Genomic DNA, 13,180 nt, shown 5'->3' with positions numbered 1-13,180 from the left:
TTAGCAAGTTCCTTTTAAGGAGCTCAAAACATTTCACAAACATTATCTCATTAATCCTATGAGTACAGCAACACAAAATAATTTTTCAAATCTCTGAGCTAGGGAAATTGATGCATGGCTACAGTTTGTTTCCAGTGTTGCACATTGAATTGCAAACAAATGAAGTAAGATGTTCAGACTCATTTATTATTATTTTAAAATTTACATACTGTAAAATTGACCCTTTTTTTTTTTGGTCTACATTTCTGTAAGTTTTAACACAGATAGATTAATGTAACTACCACCACACTCAGAATATAGAACAGTTCTAAATCACCCCATAAAACTTCTTCGTGACATTCCTTTGTAGTCATGCTGTCTTCCACATTTCCCCTGACAAACACTATTCTGTTCTCCATCTCTACTGATTTGCCCTTTTCAGAATTACATAGAAGTGGAATCTCAGACAGTGTATGTAACCTTTTGAGGCTGGTTCCTTTCCTTCAGCCTAGTACCTTTGAGATCCATCTGTGTTGTGTGAATCAATAGTTCATACTTTTTTATTGCTGAGTAGTATTCCATTACATGGATATATCCAGTTTGTTTATCCATTCACCTATTACAGGACATTTACATTATTTCTAGTTTGGGTTAATTTTTAATAGAGCTGCTATTACATGTATATATATATATATGTATGCAAAAATATATATATATATATCCACTCATATGTTGATGGACACTTAGGTTGCTTTCATATCTTGGCTATTGTAAATAGTGCTGCTATGAACATTGGGGTGCATGTATCCTTTCAAACTAGTGTTTTCCTTTTTTTCCTGGATATATACCCAGGAGTGGAATTGCTGGATCATATGGTAGTTCTATTTTTATTTTTTTGCTGTCCTCTTTTTCTATTTTCTTTTTTTCTTTATTGTGTTTCATTGCACACAATATTGTACATTTATGGGAGAACATTAAGTGTAACTGCTGTAGCGAAAAGCTTAACTTACTTTACTCTGCGTTTAGAAAGGAGTAAGTATTCGTTGACAAAGAGGTGATATTGCCACTTCTCGGAAGGGCTGAGGAAAAATTTGGGGAGCGAAAACAATTTTAATGTCCCATTGATCCATTAAAAATATGTATGTTTCAGCTAAATTTATTTACACAATCCTCCCTTTCCCCTCAGATTTTTAAACTTGAATATTAAGTGGAAGGGCATATGGAGGGTAGGGGATTTTTACAAGAATCAGCTCCTGCTGAAAAAACAAGTTTTTAAATTAAAACAATCAATAGCTTTCACTTATCCATAAAATTAAAATCCCAACCAAAGCACTAATGTAGTGCCATAAAAAGTGAAATCAATTAAAACAAAAGAAACAATGACAAAAATTAATTCAAGCACAGAGTTGCTGACATGATTTTCTTTCTTCAGTGATTCTTAACATTTCTAAGAAGTATATCGGGCATTTACAATAAAGCTGTGTTTATTATTAAGAGACAAAGGCCTAGAGAAAGGTCCTGAGAGCTGAATTTGACTCTGTCTAAAAGCTGGTAATTACACTTATTTCTTTTCCTTCAAATTTTAGGCTTGGAGGGTAAATAAGTCCCTAATGTGGTAAGTCCCTTAATGAAGAGCCCCAAAGCTACAGTAGCAGGTAAGACCACTGAAGCCAGGCAAGGTCCAAGCCTGGTATTTCTCAGGGGGTTGGAGATCCTTTTGGAGACATAGCACTGTAGTCTGTACCCTTGCAAGACAAAAGAGAATGAAGACAAAAGGGAGGGAAGTGGAGGCAAGTGCATCCCAGCCCGTGTTCACTGTTTTCCTTGTTACTCAACTAGGTGAGTGACAGACAGCTCTTACTCCTTTATCTAATCACCTCAACTAACAGCCTACTAATATTTTTTTCACAAGTATGCTACATAAACATCCATGCCTGGTTCAAAATGCTATCAATCAACTTCTCTGGAGTTTCCCTTATGCATCTAGAATTAGATCTTAATATCAGATAATGTATTGCAACAAACACTGAATGTGTTCTTAGAGAACAGAACTGTCTATGGTGTGGAGATTGTGTTCCTTGTGATAAAGTTTCACAACAACATTTAGTCAGAGAAATCCAATCTAAATTTATTTAAGACTTCTTTTCTATTCACTCTCATTGATGCAAATTTTAGTATTCTAAAAAGAAAAATATTTACAGAATTGGAAAATTGGGATGTATAAATGTCTCAATTTTTTCTAACCAAAATACTAATAAGAATTAGTCAAAAATATGGAAAACTAAATTATTTGTTATATATATATATGTATGTATGTATGTATAATATTTTATGAACTAGACCATCAATGTTGGTTTATAGCCTTCAGATATCAGTTGCCTCAGTATGTTCCAGTCTTTCAGTCTACTTGAGCCACTCTAGCCTATAAAAATTTAATGTTCTCTGGAAGGTAGGAAACACAATGTTTGGTCTGGGATTTCCTGGAAATTCTTGGGTAGTCTGACATTTCTCTCAGTGTGACATTTCTTCCTGTTTGCAATAAATATTTATGATCTCCCTATGTTTTCTCTAAGTCTGCATTTACCCAAATGTGGAACACAGCCTTTACTTTCTCCAGATTATCACTTTCATGAGGCATCTGCATTTTGTAAACCTTTCCTGAAGATGGGGGTCCACAATAGTTCCTGCTTGACAGAACTGCTGAAAGCATGAAAGTGAAGTAATGAAAGTAAACTGCCTGGTATACGGTGAGCATCTAATAAGTGTTGGCTGTCATTACTTGTTTAGGGATAATGGTGTGGGGTTACATCACAGCAGATAGAATGAAATGAAATATTACACATGCCTGCTCCCTTTGAAACTCCTTTAGCCTGTTCAGCCGTGGGCATTTCTCACTGGGCCAAACTCAGTTCTGTAACATGCGTATTACCCTTTCAATCTAGTTGTCCGTATCTCAATTCCAGTTGCTTTCCTCAGGCAGGGGAACTTGATCTCTCTCAGTCTCTTGTGTTCAGTGGTCTCCTGGTAGCCCTGTCCTATGGTGTGGTGGAGAGGAGAGAGCACTGCGGGCAGATACGGGACCAGGAATCTTCTGATAGACCCTTTTATTTTTCCAAACTCAAGTGACTCATCAAGGAGGAATTGTTCCACTACCCTAACAGCTGAAGTCAGATGGGCCAATCAGTTGTGAGATTAAAGGTTAAACTGGCTCCCAGTTTACTTGACTTTACCCAAAACTGTTCCTAGTAATGAATCCATCACTAAAGCAAGGAGAGTCTGATATTGTGGAAAATTATTCTTAGAAAATGAGTATCAAATATTGCTTCACATTTAGTCTTCTAATAGGTGTCCAGTGTGTCTCTAATAAGGATATGTTTCATTGAATTTTGTTCCATTCTAATCCAGAACGGTTTCATCTTTAGACTTCTAACTTGATTATGTCTGCAAAGACCATTTTCCCAGATAAAGTCACATTCACAGATTTGAGGAGTTAGGATGTAGACACATCTTTTAGAGACCACATGTCAACCCCACTTCAGCTCAAGTGAATTGAGTTGGAAAAAAGCTTGTCTAGAGAAATTTCATTATTTGGGTAGGATTAAGGTAAGAATGAAGTAGTAAAAAATACTTGAAAATCTAATTATATTTTAGTATATATAATAATTTTAGCAAAGCTAACAACCTATTAAATACATTATAGTTATCAGCGAAATGAGAGTGGTACCCTGCAAACTTGAAAGCAACTTCTTTTTTCCCTTCAGATTCTTCTTTATATTATTATGTATGATTTTTGATATTGTTAGCAAATACTTTCATCACAGAGAAAATCAATTTGAGTCGAGCCCTTTTGATTGATCAAAAATTAAGTTTTAATTTATAAAATGCAAATCATAATTTTTAAAAGTTGAATGAAAAATTCCATAGTTGAAGAGTTAAAACTTACCTAAATTCACTTGGAAGCTTGCTTATTTCAGTACATATTCCTATAGGTTAATCTTATTCCATAATCTGGAATAAGTCCGAGTTGGATGATCTTAAGAGGGGATAAGAAGATGTTGAAGTCTTACCTCTTGACCTGCAATACCACAGGTATATTAGAAAATCAATAATTTTTAACCAATTGGCTAAGCAAACTAAAATTAATTACATTTTATACAAGAAGATAATTAACACAAGAAACATGAGGCCTTTCATACCTACTTGTCTAAGTTAGGTTTTGATCTAAAGAATTCTCAGCCACCTTCAGAGTAAATCAATAGACTATCATAATGTGTCTTTAATTATATCCATTAATATTCATTTGGGAAAAGTATATCAGTTTCTATTTCAAGAACAAAAGCTGGAATATTAAACCTTGCTTTTGCCTAGAACTTTCGGTTTGAGGCTAATCTTTTTAAGATCTTTCTCGGAGGAGATTAATGTGCTTTAACAGTTCAGTTATTGAAATGTTACAAATTCGCTCTATTGAATTATAAACTATTTCTCTAGGGAGTACCCTGTTTAGACCAAAAGTGAGTAATTTTAACTTGGTGTAATCATTGGCCTCATCATTTTCCTGAGACCACATCAGCATGGGGAGTTAACCACGGGATATGGATCAAAACAGCTGTCAGCATAGGATGTCAGTGGTTTCATGGCCACCAGGAGAATCACAGAACCCCAGTCCTGAACAGTAACATCAGCAGACTTTTATTTAGCACTTACTTTATTTCATCCACCGTCCGCTCTTTACGTGCATTGACTCATGTCATCCTTGTAACAGCCCTGCTATTGTCATGCCCATTTTATACATGAGAAACCAAGGAGCAGAGAGAATAAACAGCTTGTAGTGAGCAAGTGACAGAAGCAGGATAGGAACCAGGTGGTCTGGCTCCTGAGTCCTCTCAGCACCCCCCAAACTTGGTTCTTTACTTAATATTATACAGCAAACATTTTGCTAAACTGTAACATTATTTGAAAATGCTATTTACATAGTTGTACAACATTCTTAAGAGTATTACTATAATTTGTTTTACCATTTCTATATAATTTGAGTTTTCTGGTGTTTTCTTTTGCTATTATAAGTAATATTTATTGCAAATGTCAGACCAACTTTTTGATGATTTACTTTTGAAAAGTGGAATTGAGGGGAGAGGGTATCGCTCAGTGGTAGAGTGCATGCTTAGCATGCATGAGGCCCTAGGTTCAATCCCCAGTACCTCCATTAAAATAAGTAAGAAAATAAATAAACCTAGTTACTTCCCCAACAAAACAAAACAAAATTTTTTTAAATAATAAAAAAGTATAATTGACAAACACAAGAATATGAATTTTCTAAAGTACTTAATACATGATGCCAAAAGATTCCAGAAAGCTTATATGGATTTATATAACCCCAAGAGTACTAGCTAGATAACCAACAAAAAAAAGCAAAGACACAGAAGGGAAATGAAGTATGGTAAGTTTGGGAGAAGTGTGCGGAAGAGTGGCAGAGGCTGAAACCAAAGAAGTGGGCAGGACTCAGACCATGAAGGGTTCAGGGAAACCAGAGAACTAAGCAGTGCCAGGTTTCTGACTTGGATGTCACAATCCATCGGATTCCCAGAAGAGAAATCAGATGAAAGGAGTAGGCATCTGGGGAGGAAGATAATGAGATCAGTTTTAAATATATTAAATATAAACTGTGTGTGGCTTATCTAGATGGCTGTTTGAGATTTGCTGGCTAAGGACTGTGGGGCTTCAGACATAACAGAGTTGAGAGTTTGTATTACATATTAGGTCACTGAAAACTGGTTGCTCACTCAAAATGCACTGCATTGAAAAGAGAAGCCAGAGTGTAGAGTTTTGGAAACAACAGTATTAAGAAGTCTTGTAATCTAGCTTCTCTAAACCAAAACTTTTTGAACTATAACTAACTAGTTTTGTGATAACTAGCACTAATCATATAATCACATCATGGTTCTGAATTTGTGGAGCAATAACGCCCAATTTCCTACTGACTCATGTATATATCAGATGGATTTAAAATGCTGTAAGAGAGAGACCCAGTAATTTTGCCTTTAAAATACACATTTAGGATTTAAGAAATGTAACTTTGCTCTAAAAAGGAAAAAAATTTATAATAAATTAGAATAGTAACATGATACAGACACTCAGCTCAAGAACCAGGAATTTGGAGTAATTATCAAATTTTAGAAATTAGTATAATTTTGCTATTCTCTAGCCAGCAGACAATCATAAGAAAAGCCCTCCCCCATCCCCTCCCCCATTCTAAAAGCCATGTTCTCTCCAGGAAGAGCCCATCTGAATGATGTAGATTTGTATACTTTGCCACCTTGTGGTCATTGTGGTTATTTGCATGACTCCATCTGTACTGTGGCTTGAAGATTTTCCTGTTAAAATGGATAGCTATACTTACATATTTAATAAATGTCAGCAAAAATATACCAGAATAAATTTGAACTACCTTGACAAAAAGGTGACTATGTCCAAGATAATACCTTATCAGATGAGTTTATTATGGGCTGATATGTCTGCTTGATAACCTTTTCTGGCTCTTTCTTGAATATTTTTCCACATGTTGCTGCATTAGTAATTTTGACACAGGATAAATGTTAATAAAAATAAGAAAGGGGTTGTTACTCTTGACAATATTGGCATAATCTCTTCTTTTCACATTCTAGTAAGGTGTTAAACAGAAAATAAAACTCATGACATCAAACTACAGAGCATATATATGAATAAAGAAGACCATCTTCTGTAAAAACTCAAACCAAAGCATCCATGAACACTTAGGCTGAGCTCTTGTTTCTATATTTCTTAGTTTAATCTCTAAGAAACAAATGTGCTAGAGAAATGAATTTTTTAAATGTTTTTGAGAGGTTCAGTAGCTATTGCCAGATAACTAGCGTGGTACAGATGCATTTTTAAGAGGTTTGGGTCACTTACAAGATAATAATTACTGCATATTTCATTATAATTTTGTTTCATCTTCTGACTCCTTTTCACGTGAGATTTGATTTTCCTATGTTTTTAATCTCCAGAAAATTCAAACATTTGTTTTGGAAGCTGCTCAGAGAACATTATCTTGGTTTTCATGCTCTTTCTTAGACATAAACAGAGGTTTTGCCATTTCAAGTCACATGTTCTCTGTATCTTGAGGCAATAAACTGGGAGATGTTATTTAAATGTAGTGAGCTGAACAGCTGGGCTAAATTTCCTTAATTTTTTTTTTCCTTTAAAAAAATCTATCCACTTTTGACTCATTTAAGCTTTGATGATAGTTAATAGGCTGCATATTTACTCATGTTATTCAGCTGAATGGACTTGCCCAAAGTTACAGCAGTAGTTGGGAGCCCTGTACAAAACTCTTGAGAACACATAGCCTTGACTGTAAGAGAAAAGATGGGGAGAAATGATTATTGTCATCTCACTTTTCCTAGAAAGCCAACCCAAATTATAGATGTTCTTGATGTTAGGTCCACAGTGCCCATTCTTCATGATGAGATTGCAAGAATTATTTTGTCCAATAAAGGACAAGTCCCTCCAGAACCATCAAGTAGCCTGGACACACAGGCTTCTGTCACATATTTGTTCTCAGTTACCCGCTAGATTTAACTGGAATGAGGAAGGAGATTTCTTAGAGAAGGACTGCTCTCTGCTATGTATTGCAACAAATTGAGTGCCTTGTTCAACTCTGAATTGGGGAGCTTGGGTTTTACCTCAAAGATTAAGAGACTTAATTTATTCAGTGAGGATGGTCATGGCAGGAAATCACTGACAAACATAAAAAAAAAAAGGAATAAAAGAAATCACTTTTGTTCACATCCCAAGGAGTTTTTGGGGGAGAGGGGAGATGTAGTTAGATTTGTTTATTTATTTTTAGAGGAGGTGCTGGGGATTGAACTCAGGGCCTCGTGCGTGCTAAGCATGCGCTCTACCACTTGAGCTATACCCTCCCCCTCCAAGGAGCTTTGATGCAAAATTAGTGGCTCCATTCGCAAGCAAGTCACAATATATATGATATAATAAAGGAATGGTTTAAGTTTTTAAAAAAGTCAGTTCAAATGAAAGCTGGATTTAAATCTCAGCTCATCAATTCCCTGTTTAGTAAAGTTACTAATGTCTCCAAGTCTCAGCCTCCTCCATACATAGTATAAAAATAATTACACTTGCCTCAGGTGAATTCATGAACATTAAATAGAAAAATACTAAAAGTTACACAAATGTGTAAGTCAGGATAGCATAGACTATGCTGTGGTAACAAATAAACCCCCAAATCTCAGGGGCTTATTTCAGTAAGCTCGTATTACAGTCTGATGCAAATCTGGTGAGGTCCAGAGATCCTGGGTTTCTAGCAGCAAGAGTGGGAGAGAACACACAATAGGAATCACACCCAAGTTTTGCTGCCCAGGACAGGAAGTGACCCATCACTTCTCCTAAATTTGATTGCTGAGAGGTAGTCACATGATCTTACGTAGCCACATGGGAGCTGAGATTGTAGATGAGCATATGGATATACTGCAAAAACTAATGGCCTCTTACTACAAGCAATGCAGTTTTATTGGAAAATTAGAGAATACAGATGTACATAAAGAAAAAATTTATATTAAGCATTATCCCATTGTCTTTCCAAAATTTCAGTGTCCTTTCAAACTTTTGTAAACATACGCATTTTCATATAATTTTTAATGAGCTCACATTTTCAGTAAATTCTGTTTCCTTCTTCTTTAGAGACTTTATCCATTTCCCTTCTGTGCAAGAAAAACATGCAAATTGGGAACAAGAATGACACTGTTGGGATAAACTTAAATCTGTTCTAATTTCCTTAAAATGCACATGAATTACACATTTCTATATTTATTGGAAACAGATTACTTGTGGTAGAATGTTTTCCCAAGACCATGAAACAATGTGTCCTGATGCAGAGGGTGAAAAACCTCTCTTGTAGAACTTGCCAGAAGAGTCAGGTGGTGATGGAAGAAGTCATTAAACCTGGAACATATTTCCCTGGCTTCCCATATTCTACCTTAATTTTCCGTGACAAAGAAGTGTGTGTGATTTTTCATTGTTTCCTAATGATGTTTGTATGTGCAGTAAGTCAAATTGCAGCATTCAATAAATCGTACAAATTCAAAACAAATTACACTGCACACAAGTTTATTTTTCTTTCTCTGGTCTCACTTCAAATCAGGTAGCTATTATAAATATTACAAAACAAACACTTTATTTTAGAAAATTACAGAAAATAGCATCACCTGTTACACTGTTACAGAACTATGTGGCTATTTGGAAACCCTAAATCAAAACTCCTGAGAACAAATATCCAAATGGACGCAGGAGAAGACTGATTTTTAAAAGTTATCTTTTCTAATTTTTAATACTCAGGAAGCTATTTTGTTATAAATTAAGCATGGCAATAGAGATGTACAGACAAACAAGGCAAGACAGTATAGTCCTGCCACCAGGACAGTGACGATGATTGTTAAGTGGTTATAGCAGTTCATTTTTTTTTTTTGTAAAAAATAATTAAGTCCTGAATGACATTCTTAGAGCTTATAAAATATATTATTGGTAGTCTGGTGAATACACTTATCAGAATTAACTTAAATATTCTTTCCTGAATTTAATTTAGGGTAGTAACAGTGATAGATGCCATTGGTTATCTGTCTGCTACACACCACACACTCTGCTGGAAGCTGGTTTGTGCTCTACCTTGTGTATTTACATATGAAACCAAAATATAGCTTTTAGCTTTATTTTACAAAGAAAACTGAAGATCAAAGAAGTTATATAAAGAATGGTAGAACCAGGCTTGGAATTCAGGTCTTTTTGCTTCCAAAATTCTTCCTCATCACATGGTTTCCCAATGAACATTTTCAGGTCCTATTCTAGATGTGTGGTAATTCTTGACTTAGAGAGAGAGAGAGAAAGAGAGTATACTTCTAAATTATCTAACACATGCACCTTGTCTTGCAGATATGACAACTGAGGTCACGTGAGGTTTCCTCAATATATCACAACTACATACCAGCAGAGCTAGACCTAAATTCTGAATTTACAGATTCTCCATACAGTGTTCCCTCATGGTTATTCCAAACTAGAGACATCAAGCAACTGAAGACTAGAACATTGGGAGTTGGAATGCAGGACCAAGCCACTTGTGGAATGGCCACAGAGGGAGGGGAGATCTGAAAGGCTCAGAGAAAAGCAGAAAAATCGAGACAGACTGAGAGTGAGGTATGGGCACAAACCTATCTGACTGCTGAGACTCTGAAATGAGGCAAAAAGGAGAGAAGCTCACAGTCTGGAAACAGGAAGATGAGGAAGAGGGCTCATCTTTGCCAGACATGAGGGACCATCATGTTTATCTGTTGATCTTGAAAACTTGCCGAAATATCCTCTCTCCCTTGAAATCTATGAAAATTGCATTCCCCCAGATGGAGATGAACAGTCCTGCCTTCTGGTCTTCCCTCCGCCCTGTCCTGTGCCTTCTGCAACCACAGCACCGCTGGGATGCTTCGTCCTTACATATTTACCTCCCTCCCCGCTCTGTTGGTTTCTAAGCTACATCCCCCGCACCTTTGCACTGTCACCCCTTATGTGAGGTTTGATGCTCAGGCTCAGAAGGAAGCAGAACAGCCAGGACAGAAAGGGAGACAGATATTATAGAGGAGAGAGAGCGTGCGTTCAAAGGCAAGGAGAGGAGCTTCAGACCCATTTTATTCCCCCATGAGACTCATCTGTATAACAACCCCCATTCTGGATTCTTGACATTTCTTCTCTAATTTTATTATTTTTTTTCTTTGCTAACACCCCACTATGACCAACTTTTTGTTTTCCTTTTTAGCTACCTTGAATGGATCTCTCTGTTACTTGAGCCCAAAGAACCTTGACTAGAATAAGGAGCCTTTGAGAGGTAACCATCTGGTTTGAAAATGTTTGTGATTATTGGTCTCTGAACACTCCATGAGGCAAGACCCTTCACTTGGGAATCTGAGAGATAGTTGAACATTTTTGAAAGCTGATAACAATGTACAAATTTAAAGAGACATTCATTATGATTTATCTGGAATGAGTAATATGTTATCTCATTAACATTCTACAATCCCTAGGTGGTAATTAACGATGTTAGAGGAGCTGGAAGAACAGTGCCTATTTGACCTGGCACGGTTTTGATTAACTTGTTAATGAAAATACTTCAGTGTTCAGTGGTATACAAGAGCAGGATAAGATACTGTGCTTGAAAGTTAAGGATTGCCAGTTCCAGATACTAAGTCCTTGCTTTGCTAGAATGAATGACTCAGTAAGGAATGTAGAAGCTTCCCTAGTTCTAGTTGTGTTGACAGGAGGCACCCAAAGCCCAGGCTGGAGGCGTTGCCTTTCACCACGAAGGGTTAGTATGAATCACGGTCTGGAATTAAAGGCAAAATTTTTTAGTGAAAGATAAAGGTTTCTGGGACCAGGCAAAAATTGCGTCCTGCCATCACAATTGGGGATATGTTTTAGGGGATTTGGAATAAACTAGTGATAAGAATTTCCAAAAGGAGGTGGGAAAGGATAAATTGGGAATTCAAAAATTGCACCTCTTGGGGAGTAATGGAAATGTTAGCTATCTTGATTGTGGTGGTGAGTTCATGGATGTATATATCCATCAAAATTCATCAAATTGTACATCTGGTATATGTGTAGTTTATTGCACAGAAACCATACCACAATAAAGGGGTTAAAAAAAAGAATTCCTAAACTCAGGGAAACAATAAACTCACAGTCTATATCTGTAGGAAGCCTATCATGTAACTTAAACAGCTAGAATTAACACGGAAAGATGGACAAGGGAGAGAACACTAGAGAAAGAAGACATTAAGAGAGGGTAAGAGAATTGGAAAGAAACAGATACAAAAAGCCAAGATAAATGGGCAAGTAGCTACTCCAGTTCGTGAAGAGGTTCCTGCAGGGAACCAACCGTAGGTCACATATACTTAGCTGTACTTCATTCTGATAAGCCCACTATAGCACTAAAATAAGAATATGCTTTTCTTGAGCTGATTTACCTGGAGCTGATTAACCTCCAGCTCAGGCTTTGAGCTCATCCTGTCATCTATGCAACCACACACACACACACACACACACGTACACGTGCGTGCACCTTGATATATGAATTAATTTTCTCAGTGTTTCAAGAAAATCTATTGTGTGCAACAAAGTAGTGTATTCTCTGTAAAGAGTATGAAGATAAACAAAACAGGAGTTGAATTCTGCCTGGTGTGATGTGATATAACCAAGATAATACTAAAGAGTGTATTTGTTCTTTTATGTATTTTTTGAAAGGCAGCATTTACAGAGAGCCTGTGTTCTCTGAGGATTTATCGCAGAGCAGTGAAGAGACCTAATTCTCAACCTGGAGAAGTTTAAGTCCAGCAGTGGAGGTTTATGGTCAGGTAAACCCAGAGGCATAATGCTTTGGACTAGAAATCTCTCTGCCATTGAGTCACTCCATCAACGTTGCAGGCTGTTGGAGCTGGTAATTTCTGCTATTGGTGTCAGTATTCCGTATGGTCCCTTCTTATCATGATATTGTCAGAATTCTTACTCCTTAGTTATGAAAGAATCTATTACCCACCTGAATTCTTTACCGTGAGATTCTGTTTTGTTTGTGAACAAAAATGATTTACTTGCTGTCTTAGCTAACAAAATACCATAGACTGGGTGATTTAATCAACAGAAATTTCTCTCTCACAGTCCTGACGACTGGGAAGTCCAAGATCAAGGTGCCAGGAGGCTTGGTTCCAGGTGAGAATCCTTTTCTTGTTTGTCGATGACCATTGCCTTCTTGCTGTATCCCCACGTGGTGGAGAGAGCTGTGAGCTCTTCATCTCCTTATGAGGACACCAGTCCCATCCTGGGGGCTCCACTGCTGGGACTTCATTCAAACCTAACTACTTCCAAACACCATCACATTGGTGATTAAGGCTTCAACAGGTAATTTGGGAGGTTCTGGGGGACACCAACATTGAATTCATAGCATGTACACAGCATCACCTTTAAAAAGGGCATTAGTTAAGGATGAACCGAGTGTCAGGTTTCTAGGTAAAATTCTAGCTAAAATATGAAATGCAAACGTGTTCTTTTGCCCAATTGAGATAAATGTACTCGAATCCTCTGTCCAGAAATCTAATCAAATGGAGAGTTCTAACTCTGGCCAAGTTTTCTAAAACATTCA

The 13,180-nt window shown here is 36.7% G+C and overlaps 1 long non-coding RNA gene across 1 annotated transcript; it reads left to right on the top strand.

The window, feature by feature from the left end:
- The first annotated feature begins 2,289 nt into the window (after positions 1 to 2,289).
- LOC116280858 (uncharacterized) lies at positions 2,290 to 12,411 on the top strand. The gene is made up of 5 exons (XR_004190245.2): positions 2,290 to 2,726; positions 3,969 to 4,068; positions 9,937 to 10,197; positions 10,808 to 10,876; positions 12,289 to 12,411. It is a non-coding gene; the product is annotated as an uncharacterized lncRNA (long non-coding RNA).
- Positions 12,412 to 13,180: the final 769 nt, after the last annotated feature.

This window comes from Vicugna pacos, chromosome 6 (assembly GCF_048564905.1).
Source record: "Vicugna pacos chromosome 6, VicPac4, whole genome shotgun sequence".
NCBI classification, from domain to species: Eukaryota; Metazoa; Chordata; class Mammalia; order Artiodactyla; family Camelidae; genus Vicugna; species Vicugna pacos.
The sequence above is the reverse complement of the archived record's forward strand: the minus strand, read 5'-3'. Positions and strand labels throughout refer to the sequence as shown.